This window comes from Brienomyrus brachyistius, chromosome 23 (assembly GCF_023856365.1).
Source record: "Brienomyrus brachyistius isolate T26 chromosome 23, BBRACH_0.4, whole genome shotgun sequence".
Lineage (NCBI taxonomy): Eukaryota > Metazoa > Chordata > Actinopteri > Osteoglossiformes > Mormyridae > Brienomyrus > Brienomyrus brachyistius.
Window position 1 is genome coordinate 13618498 of NC_064555.1, and position 9365 is coordinate 13627862.

The 9365-nt window shown below is 44.1% G+C and overlaps 1 protein-coding gene across 1 annotated transcript in view; it reads right to left on the minus strand.

The window, feature by feature from the left end:
- LOC125718645 (protein S100-A1-like) overlaps positions 1-9365 on the minus strand; it is a 217968-nt gene that overhangs the window by 73532 nt on the left and 135071 nt on the right. The gene's annotated exons all lie outside the window — the stretch shown is intronic.

Genomic DNA, 9365 nt, shown 5'->3' on the forward strand with positions numbered 1-9365 from the left:
GTAGTACTTCTTAGGAGCCACAAGATGGTATAATATTTCCAAGAAAAGGCCTTGTTTTCTCCATCCATCCATCCATTTTCCAAACCGCTTATCCTACTGGGTCGCGGGGGGTCCGGAGCCTATCCCGGAAGCAATGGGCACGAGGCAGGGAACAACCCAGGATGGGGGGCCAGCCCATCGCAGGGCACACGCACACACCATTCACTCATGCATGCACACCTACGGGCAATTTTCCGACTCCAATTAGCCTCAGCATGTTTTTGGACTGTGGGGGGAAACCGGAGTACCCGGAGGAAACCCCATGACGACATGGGGAGAACATGCAAACTCCACACACATGTAACCCAGACGGAGACTCATACCAGGGTCCCAGAGGTGTGAGGCAACAGTGCTAACCACTGTACCACCATGCCGCCCTGACTTGTTTTCTCATTCTGAATAAAACGTCAATCAACTGTTATGTACCTCTGCAGGGTGTTTTGTAATAGTATTCAATAAATGGATATGTCATTTAAATGATTATTTAAATAGTCATTTAAATTGCTATTTTTATGATTGTTTAAAATACAATTTACATGATACCAGTTACCATTAACAAGTGTGTATTAGTTTAAATACACGAACTCGTGGCCATAGGTGGAAATTAGCGGGAGAACATTTCAAGCTGGATTTAAGGAAGCACTTCTTTACACAGCGCGTAGTCAGAGTATGGAATAGCCTTCCTGATAATGTAGTGCAAGCTGAATCCTTGGGTTCCTTTAAATCAGAGCTAGATAAGATTTTAACAACTCTGAGCTATTAGTTTATTTCTTCCCAAGCGAGCTTGATGGGCCGAATGGCCTCCTCTCATTTGTATAGTTCTTATGTTCTTATGTTCTTATCTGTCAAAGTCACCTATCAAACTCAGTGGGTGGGCTTTAAACAAAACCAAGTTTCTGATTGGTTACATTGCAAACTAAGTCGCAAAACATTGATCTCATCTAGTTGATTGAATTCTCCTGAAATCCAAAGACATGAAACTAGGCCAGTTGGGAAGGGCGGGAGGCCTTACAGATTCAGAAGGATGTCAGCAATGGAGGACGGAAAGGTCCTAATGACTTTGTCAGCTGCCTGCACAATTTGATGTAGGGTCAGAGACGTTACTGTCCCCAAACCAAACATTGATACGCGTGAGAATGGGAGGAGGGAGGCTTTCCCTCCTTAACCACTGCAGGAAAGGAAGATACTGCCGCACCTTCAGGGTTAAGGAGGAGGTGTTGTGGGATCAGGTGAGGTCAGCTGGTAGGGGTGCCTCAAGGAATCTGATGCTTCTGATTGATTCATTGCAGATTCCTAGAAGTGCAGCAAAAGGTGGCCAGCTTTGGACTTTCTGAAGTGAACACCCATTTCCTTTGTTTTGCCTGTTTTAAGAGAAAGATTACTGGACTTCCACCAGTCTGCCAGTCCCTGAATCGCCATCCTGTATGCAACACCATTGCTGATGAGACTCACCGCCATCGAGTCGTCAGCAAAGCTGATTATGGTGTTGGTGCTGTACGTGGCAGTAAAGTTGAGAGTCAGGAGGGTTAACAGGTGAGGGCTCAGCAGAGAGCCCTGGGGGGGTCACCGACCCTCAGCGTGGTGGTGCAGAAAGTGATGTGCGTGTGGATGTGTATGTGAATGTGTATGTGCGTGTGGATGTGTATGTGGATGTGCGTGTGGATATGGATGTGTATGTGTGTGGCTGTGTGTGTGTGGATGTGTATGTGCGTGTGGATGTGCATGTGGATGTGCGTGTGGATATGGATGTGTATGTATGTGGATGTGTGTGTGTGGATGTGTGTGTGTGAATGTGTATGTGCGTGTGGATGTGTATGTGGATGTGTATGTGGATATGGATGTGTATGTATGTGGATGTGTGTGTGTGGATGTGTGTGTGTGTGTGGATGTGTATGTGGATGTGCGTGTGTATGTGGATGTGCGTGTGTATGTGGATGTGCGTGTGTATGTGGATGTGCGTGTGGATGTGTATGTGGATGTGTGTGTGTATGTGGATGTGCGTGTGGATGTGTATGTGGATGTGTGTGTGTATGTGGATGTGAATGTGTATGTGGATGTGCGTGTGGATGTGTATGTGCGTGTGGATGTGTATGTGCGTGTGGATGTGAATGTATATGTTGATGTGCGTGTGGATGTGTATGTGAATGTGTATGTGCGTGTGGATGTGTATGTGGATGTGCGTGTCTATGTGGATGTGCGTGTGGATGTGTATGTGGATGTGCGTGTGGATGTGTATGTGGATATGCGTGTGGATGTGTATGTGAATGTGTATGTGCGTGTGGATGTGTATGTGGATGTGCGTGTGGATGTGTATGTGGATGTGCGTGTCTATGTGGATGTGCGTGTGTATGTGTATGTGGATGTGTATGTGGATGTGCATGTGGATGTGTATGTGCCAACCCTGGCGACTATTATACGATATGCGAAAGCACACGACATACCAGAGGATATATGTGCACATTGTGTGATTTAAAAAATTTAAATAAAGCGCAGCAGTTTGGGAGAGATGGCCACAGTGTCACGATTCCCACCTTGATGTGAAAGAGGATGTCAAAGAAACACTGCTAGACATGTCTTTTCAGTGTCTTAAGAAATATACTGTTTATTCACATACACAATTATGCCCAAAGTAAGACCATATATCAATATAGAGGAAAGAGCTTCTCATGAAAGTGGCACCTTAAAGTATGAAAATCAGAGAGAGAATGAGAGAGAAAAAGATGCAGAGACAGCCAGACAAGGGAAAGAAAGAGCAGGGGATCAGTAAAGGTATCGTTTAAATAATAGGTGAACAGAGAGATTTAGGTGAGCAGAGAGATAATAGCTTATTCTGTTCTTACATTTGCTGAGACCAAAGGCTGCATGGATCTTAGTGCTCTGAGGGAGACAGACAGCAGATCTGAGGTCAGATATGCTAGATTCATCTGATACTGTCTCTTCTAGAATTAAAATAAGAGCTATTTAGTAAACTCACAATGAAAGAGAAAGAACAGATATAAACTCCATATCGGTATATAGGTAAACCTTCACTCCTAATATACCCTAAGGGGAGAGAAAGAGGCCAGGTGGGTCAAGGGTGAGACTGTTTCAAAAAAATTTACCTTGACAGTATTGGTGTCATTAAAATAATGCAATAATGGATGGTTGCGTTCATTACAGTCGCTCCGTAGATGTAGTAGGCTTCATGATCATCCAGGTGGATGTCAGCCACAACACAAAACAACAGTATACAGTATAGTAAACTTACAGATGTGAAGAATGCCTGTTAAATCCACAGCAATGAAAGGCACATCCCTGGAACATCACTGGGGAACTATGTCCTGTAATAGTTTCCTATGTTGAGCATTTTTGGCCCAGATACTATTTAGTGAAGATGAGTCTCTAATCATTTTTTATCATTTTAAAATTGCATTAACTCTGTCATGCCCGGCTCGTCCGCTCCTCGTGTGTGCCACGCCCCCTGATTACCCATGTGTGCTTCCCTGATCGTACCCAGCTGTGTCGAGTTATTTTGATCAGTCCTGTCTATTTCGGTCCATGTCTTGCCTGAGTTCATTGTCTGTCATTGATGTTAGTTGTCGTCAGATGTCTCCTATCCTGAATCCTGGAATTAAAACCCCTAGTTTTGCCCTGTACTCTGCCTGCCTGCGTGATCCTTGCCTGCCTACCTGTCCGTGCGATACCCGATTTCGGCGAATCGTGACAAACTCTAACTCTTCTAACTTTTTTCTTATTTTATGTTTTCTGTTTTAATTCACTATTATTATTATTATTATTATTATTATTATGATTATTATTATTACACACATCCCCAAACATTGTCATTGTTAATTCTGACTGTGTGCAAGCTTACGTGTAGGCAAACCCCCCCCCCCCTCACTTGCTCTCTCTCTCTCTCTCTCTCTCTCTCTCACACACACACACACAAACTCCAGCCCTTTGCACTCCCTACATGAAATGTCCCTCTTCATTAACATTTCGGTTACTTTTTACGGGGCTGGACGGTAGCTAATCTGACCTCTCCCTCAATCTTTCCCAGGGCCACATCTCCCTTCTCCTCCTCCTTCTCCTCCTCCTCATCCTCCGACGTATCTCCCTGAATCGCTAATTCTGCCTCCACCTCCTGCCCTGCACCAGCTGCTGCAGCAGTACAACTTGTGGTGGCAAACACATCGGTAAGTTTTGCGCATTTTCACAGCATATAAGCACAGAAAAAATGTTTCTTTACCTATCCTAGTGCAAGCTGACATGCACAAAGTACATCTCCTCGGACGCCAGCTCTGTTCCTATGTCAGCCCTGTGGTTTCTGCTGAGGCCATTTCCTGCGTCAGCCACAGTGTGGTCTATGTGCAGCTACAAAAAAGATTCTTATTTTACAAAAAAGGACCGTGGAACAGCTTACTGGAATAGATTCGTAATGCAAACAGATGTTAAATCGACTAGAGTTTGATGTATAGATAGATAAGTACATAGACAGACAAGATAAGTGCATAAGGAAAAAGATTAACGACACTGACAAACAGTGACGGAATGTTTAAAATTGGCAGCGATGGGAACAGCAGATCAAATAAGTGGTATGTAGGAGAAAATAAATAAAAAACAAACATAAATATCAGAGCTAAATAATGATATATAATTCTCACAGATGTGCTAGAAAATCGGGAAATTAGCACATAGTAAATGATGACGCACAGCGTGTGAACAGTAAATAAGCATGTCTTTGGTCGCATGTCACTGCCGCTCTCCAAACCCTGCAACGCCTTTAGCGAGCCGACCCTCCTGCAGTGGCAAACTGCATCTAGCTGTAACCGCACTGTAACCAGTCTCGTGCTGCAGTGCGGCTCGGTTCCCGTTTGCCAGTGGAAAAGCGCCGTTAGTCAGACACCTCCAAGGTCCCATTTACAGTTGTAAAGTAAACAGCCGAGGCACATCACTGTTTACACCTGTGCCTTTCATGCATCTCAAAGGTGTCCAGCTGACCGCTTGTGTTCAGATTTCTTTACTGCCTACATCACTCTCGCTAGAAGGTCAAATGGCACTGCATACAGTTATTGTGACATCCATTTTTGGAGATGCATTTTAACCTTTATACTACACAGGATATATGGTCAAATGTGTCCAAGACCACCTCAGAAAGCTGTTTGAGTGATTGAATCACAATGTATCTTGGTGGTCGTTTACACTTGTATTTAACACAGTCCACTTGTGATCTGATTACCCAAGATGCATTTTATAGCCAAGTCTGAACAGGCCCTAAGTGTCTGCTCTTGCACCATTTCAGCCTTGTTGTTTGAATTTCAGAATTAAGTGATTAATTGTCATCATTGACACACCACAGCACACAGTGCACAACAACGAAATGTGTTCTCTGCATTTAACCCATATGTGACATAGCAGGGGGCAGCTAATTCAGCACCCAGATAGCAGTGCCTTGCTCAGGGTATCTCAGTGGTGCCTTGATAGTGAGGATTCACTATCTTTCAATTCTTTCAGTCTTTCAATTACAAGCGCGTATCCCTAACCATTAAGCCGGCACTGCGTGCTTACTGTCACCCACACCCTTGCTGCCGCATCGACACAGGTCCCGCCATAACTGCCAATGCATTTAAAATGGTAAGCAGCGTAATCTGTGTCATGTGACCAGTGGTGTCAGAAAGAGTTTCACATTGGGGGAGAGGGGTTCCAACATTGCAATGGGCACACATGCAGTGGTCACATCTTGAAATAATGCATTGTGAGAAACATTACCAAATTTTGTCATTTAAAATAAGATTAACACTGTTAAGGGTGCAGTTTCATACAGGAGGGTCTGCCGATATTGGGGAGTGCACATCCCCCCCCCCCCCCCCGTCTCACTTTCTCTGAGGCACCAGCATATGATGTATTTTCACCCCAACCCCAAACACGTAGTAGTTCTGCCTTTGCACATTATTTGCACTGTTATCTGCAGTAACATATCTATACCATATTTTTTCTTACAGATCCATCTCCTTATGTATATTGATATGTACATATTTATATGCATTAAGGCTAGGAAAGTTAACACTCTTACGCATAGTAACGTTTTTTTACATATCTTGGTGGAAGCTGACAGGCACAAACTGCCTGCGACCAGCATCGATCCTATATTGACGATGTGGTTTCCACTGAGACCATCTCATTTGTCTGCCATATTGTCTATGTGTAGTGACAAGTATGATTAATTTTTAGCCCCTTGGTCAAACACATCTAGCTGTCTGTTCTTGCACTAAATCAGCCTTATTGTTTCCATGGTTATTCTCACATGGCAAAGACCAGTTAATGTTAGTGACGATTGTGGAACTGAGCTTGAAGTCACAGTTCAAAACTTTAAACACCATTAAGATGTGAGCATGATACTTAGCACACAAATGCAATCATTGCATACTTTTTCATTTAGCTATTTAGGATTATTAATGGGGTGCAGAGCTTGGCATTGCTGCCTCACACCTCAAGCAGCAGGGTTTGAGTCTCTGCTGGGATTCCACGTGTATAGAGTTCGTACGTTTTCACTGTGTCATCGTGGATTTTCTTCCAGGTACTCTGGTTTTCCCCTTAAAGTCCAAAAACATTCAAAAGTTAACTGGAGTTACCAGATTACCCATAGGTGTGTGTTTCTGTGTGCATGCACCCTGCAATAGGTTGGTGCCGCATCCTGGGTTGTTCCCTGCTTTGTGCCCATAGCCTCCAGGATAGGCTCCAGACCTTCCACAACCCTGAGTAGGACAAGCAGTCACAGAAAATGGGTGGGAGGATAGATTGTTAATGGACTGTTTGGCAGACTTTCCTTTCTGCGTGTTCAAAGTCCCAGTAGATTGAGAGCAGCCTGCTAGAGACTCCTGCTCAAAAGTGCTAGTAGGTTATTATTGCTAAGTCCAATCAACTGGGGCATTTTCAGCCCACACTGAAAACGGTGCCGCTAAAAAAACTCCCCCAGACCACAATGGTACAAATATACATAAAGGGCATAGATGGACAGGATAAGTGTATATAAAAAAGATTAACGACATTGACAAACAGTGACGGAATGTTTAAAATTGGCGGTGATGGGAACAGCTGTCAGAGTTCGCGGTTAAGCGGACAGGCAGGCTGGCAGGAAGGATCAGGCAGGCAGGCGAAAGTCGGGGATTTATTACGGGGAAGGTCAGGGAAACAGCGAGGAAACATCAACAGCAAGATGTGGACTAAACACACGGAAGACATGGTGCAATAACAAGGTACAGCTGGGTACGATTGGGGAAGCACATGTGGATAATCGGGGGGGGAGCGTGGCACACACGAGGATCGTGCGAGCCGGGCGTGACAGAACCCCTCCCAAAGGCGCGCACTCCGGGCGCACTTCGGGGGAGGCAACGGACGAGAGGAGACCGGGGATACAGGACCTAGAAAACAAGAACAGGACCATTAACGGGGCAGAGGGAACAAAACTGAAACACAGAATAGGCACAGGGACAGGAAGTAGGACAGGTCCAGCTGACCGCTTGTGTTCAGACTTCGTTGCTGCCTACATCACTACACGAGAAACATGGTGAAATGTGTCCCAGACCACCTCAGAAAGTCATTTGAGTGACTGAATCTTGGGGGTCATTTGCACTTGTATTTAACACAGTCCACTTGTGATCCGATTACCCAAGATGCATTTTATAGCCAAGTCTGAACAGGCCCTAAGTGTCTGCTCTTGCACCACATCAGCCTTGTTGTTTCCATGGTTACTGTCACACACACTCCCCCATTACTGTCACAACGACAAAGATCACTCCATAATAAATAATGGATTTAACCGCAGTCATCAAAATGTTAAGGCCAGTAATCTGTGTTATATGTATGACATATAACATGCACACAGGCTGTAATCACTCATAAAAGGATGCGATGTCAGAAAGATTAAAACATAAAGTCAATAATTATTTATTATAATAATTATCATACAGCTGGGTTGTTTCTATGCTTCTCACATGGCCTCCATGTTCACTAACGTAACAGGACACTTTATTACCGTAACATTTCATCTAATGAAGTCAAGCAGGCATTTGAGAGAACGCAGATCAGCAGTTACCAGATATGGGCCGAGGTTTTGAAGGCTTTCAACATGGCAACCACATCTATGCGTGGCAGCAATAACTGAGATCAATAAATCAGATTATCGTGCTTCACAGTGTGTGTTGGATTTCATTCTGTGTCAGTACATGAAATTGCATCAATTACCTGAATGAAATATGGTTTAAATTCTTGCTATTTATACCCATTTTACCTTCTCAACCGAGTTTGCATTTTTTCCACGTGTGGTAAAATTGATATATCCCTTTGACGGGTTGATATTCATATACGAATCTTTAATTGTCGAAGACTTCCCCAAATATAAATTGAAAAGAATGCAGAGGAAAGTCTGTCTGAAGCAACCAACTTGAGCAACGTTAGTTATTCCAGGAAACTGAATTCTTTGTCCCAAACCTGTACACTGCTGAGCACTATTTCAATATTAAAAATCAATTATAAAAACATATAGCCCTACCTGTTGATGCCTAAAAGAGAATAAAATTAAATACATTTTACAATGTGTGTTGCATCGATTTGTATTTGCTATCCTTCATATATAATATGTGTGAAATGATTGTCACTGTTGCTTCAAAGCTGCATCAATGCACTGGATAATGGATATCCATCCATGCTCAGACTGTCAGCATAACAAGCTGGATAAACCAGACCTCTCTCCGCAAGGCCATTGACTGGCTTGCTGGGCATTCCCAAGCCAGCTGGGAGATGTCAGTCGTCCAGTGTGACCAGGATCTGCCTCAGGGCCTCCTCCCAGGAGGTGAGCAGGTGGCATCCTTGTGAGAAGCCCAAACCTCTCAATCAAAAGCATATCCCATATACTATGGGCATAAACCACAGAAAAACCAAAATGGCGGACACACCATTCACTCACACACCATTGATGGGAAGATGGTGGCGCAGGAGGTAGTGTTATCGTTCGGCAACTGGAGGGTTGCAGGTTTGAGCCCTGGTTCCTCCTGACCCCATCAAAGTGTCCTTGAGCAAGACACTGAACCCCAAATTGCTCCCGGTGAGCAGGTTGGCACCTTGCATGGCAGCCTCCGCCACTGGTGTATGAATAAGTGTCTGGATGGGTGAATGTGAGGCATGAAATGTAAAGCGCTTTGAGTACTCATAGGAGTAGAAAAGAGCTATATAAATGCAGTCCATTTACCATTCACTCACACATTCATGTCTAAAGACAATCTGGCAGCTCTAATTAGCCTTAGCATGTTTTTGGACTGTGGGGGGAAACCGGAGTACCTGTTTTTTTT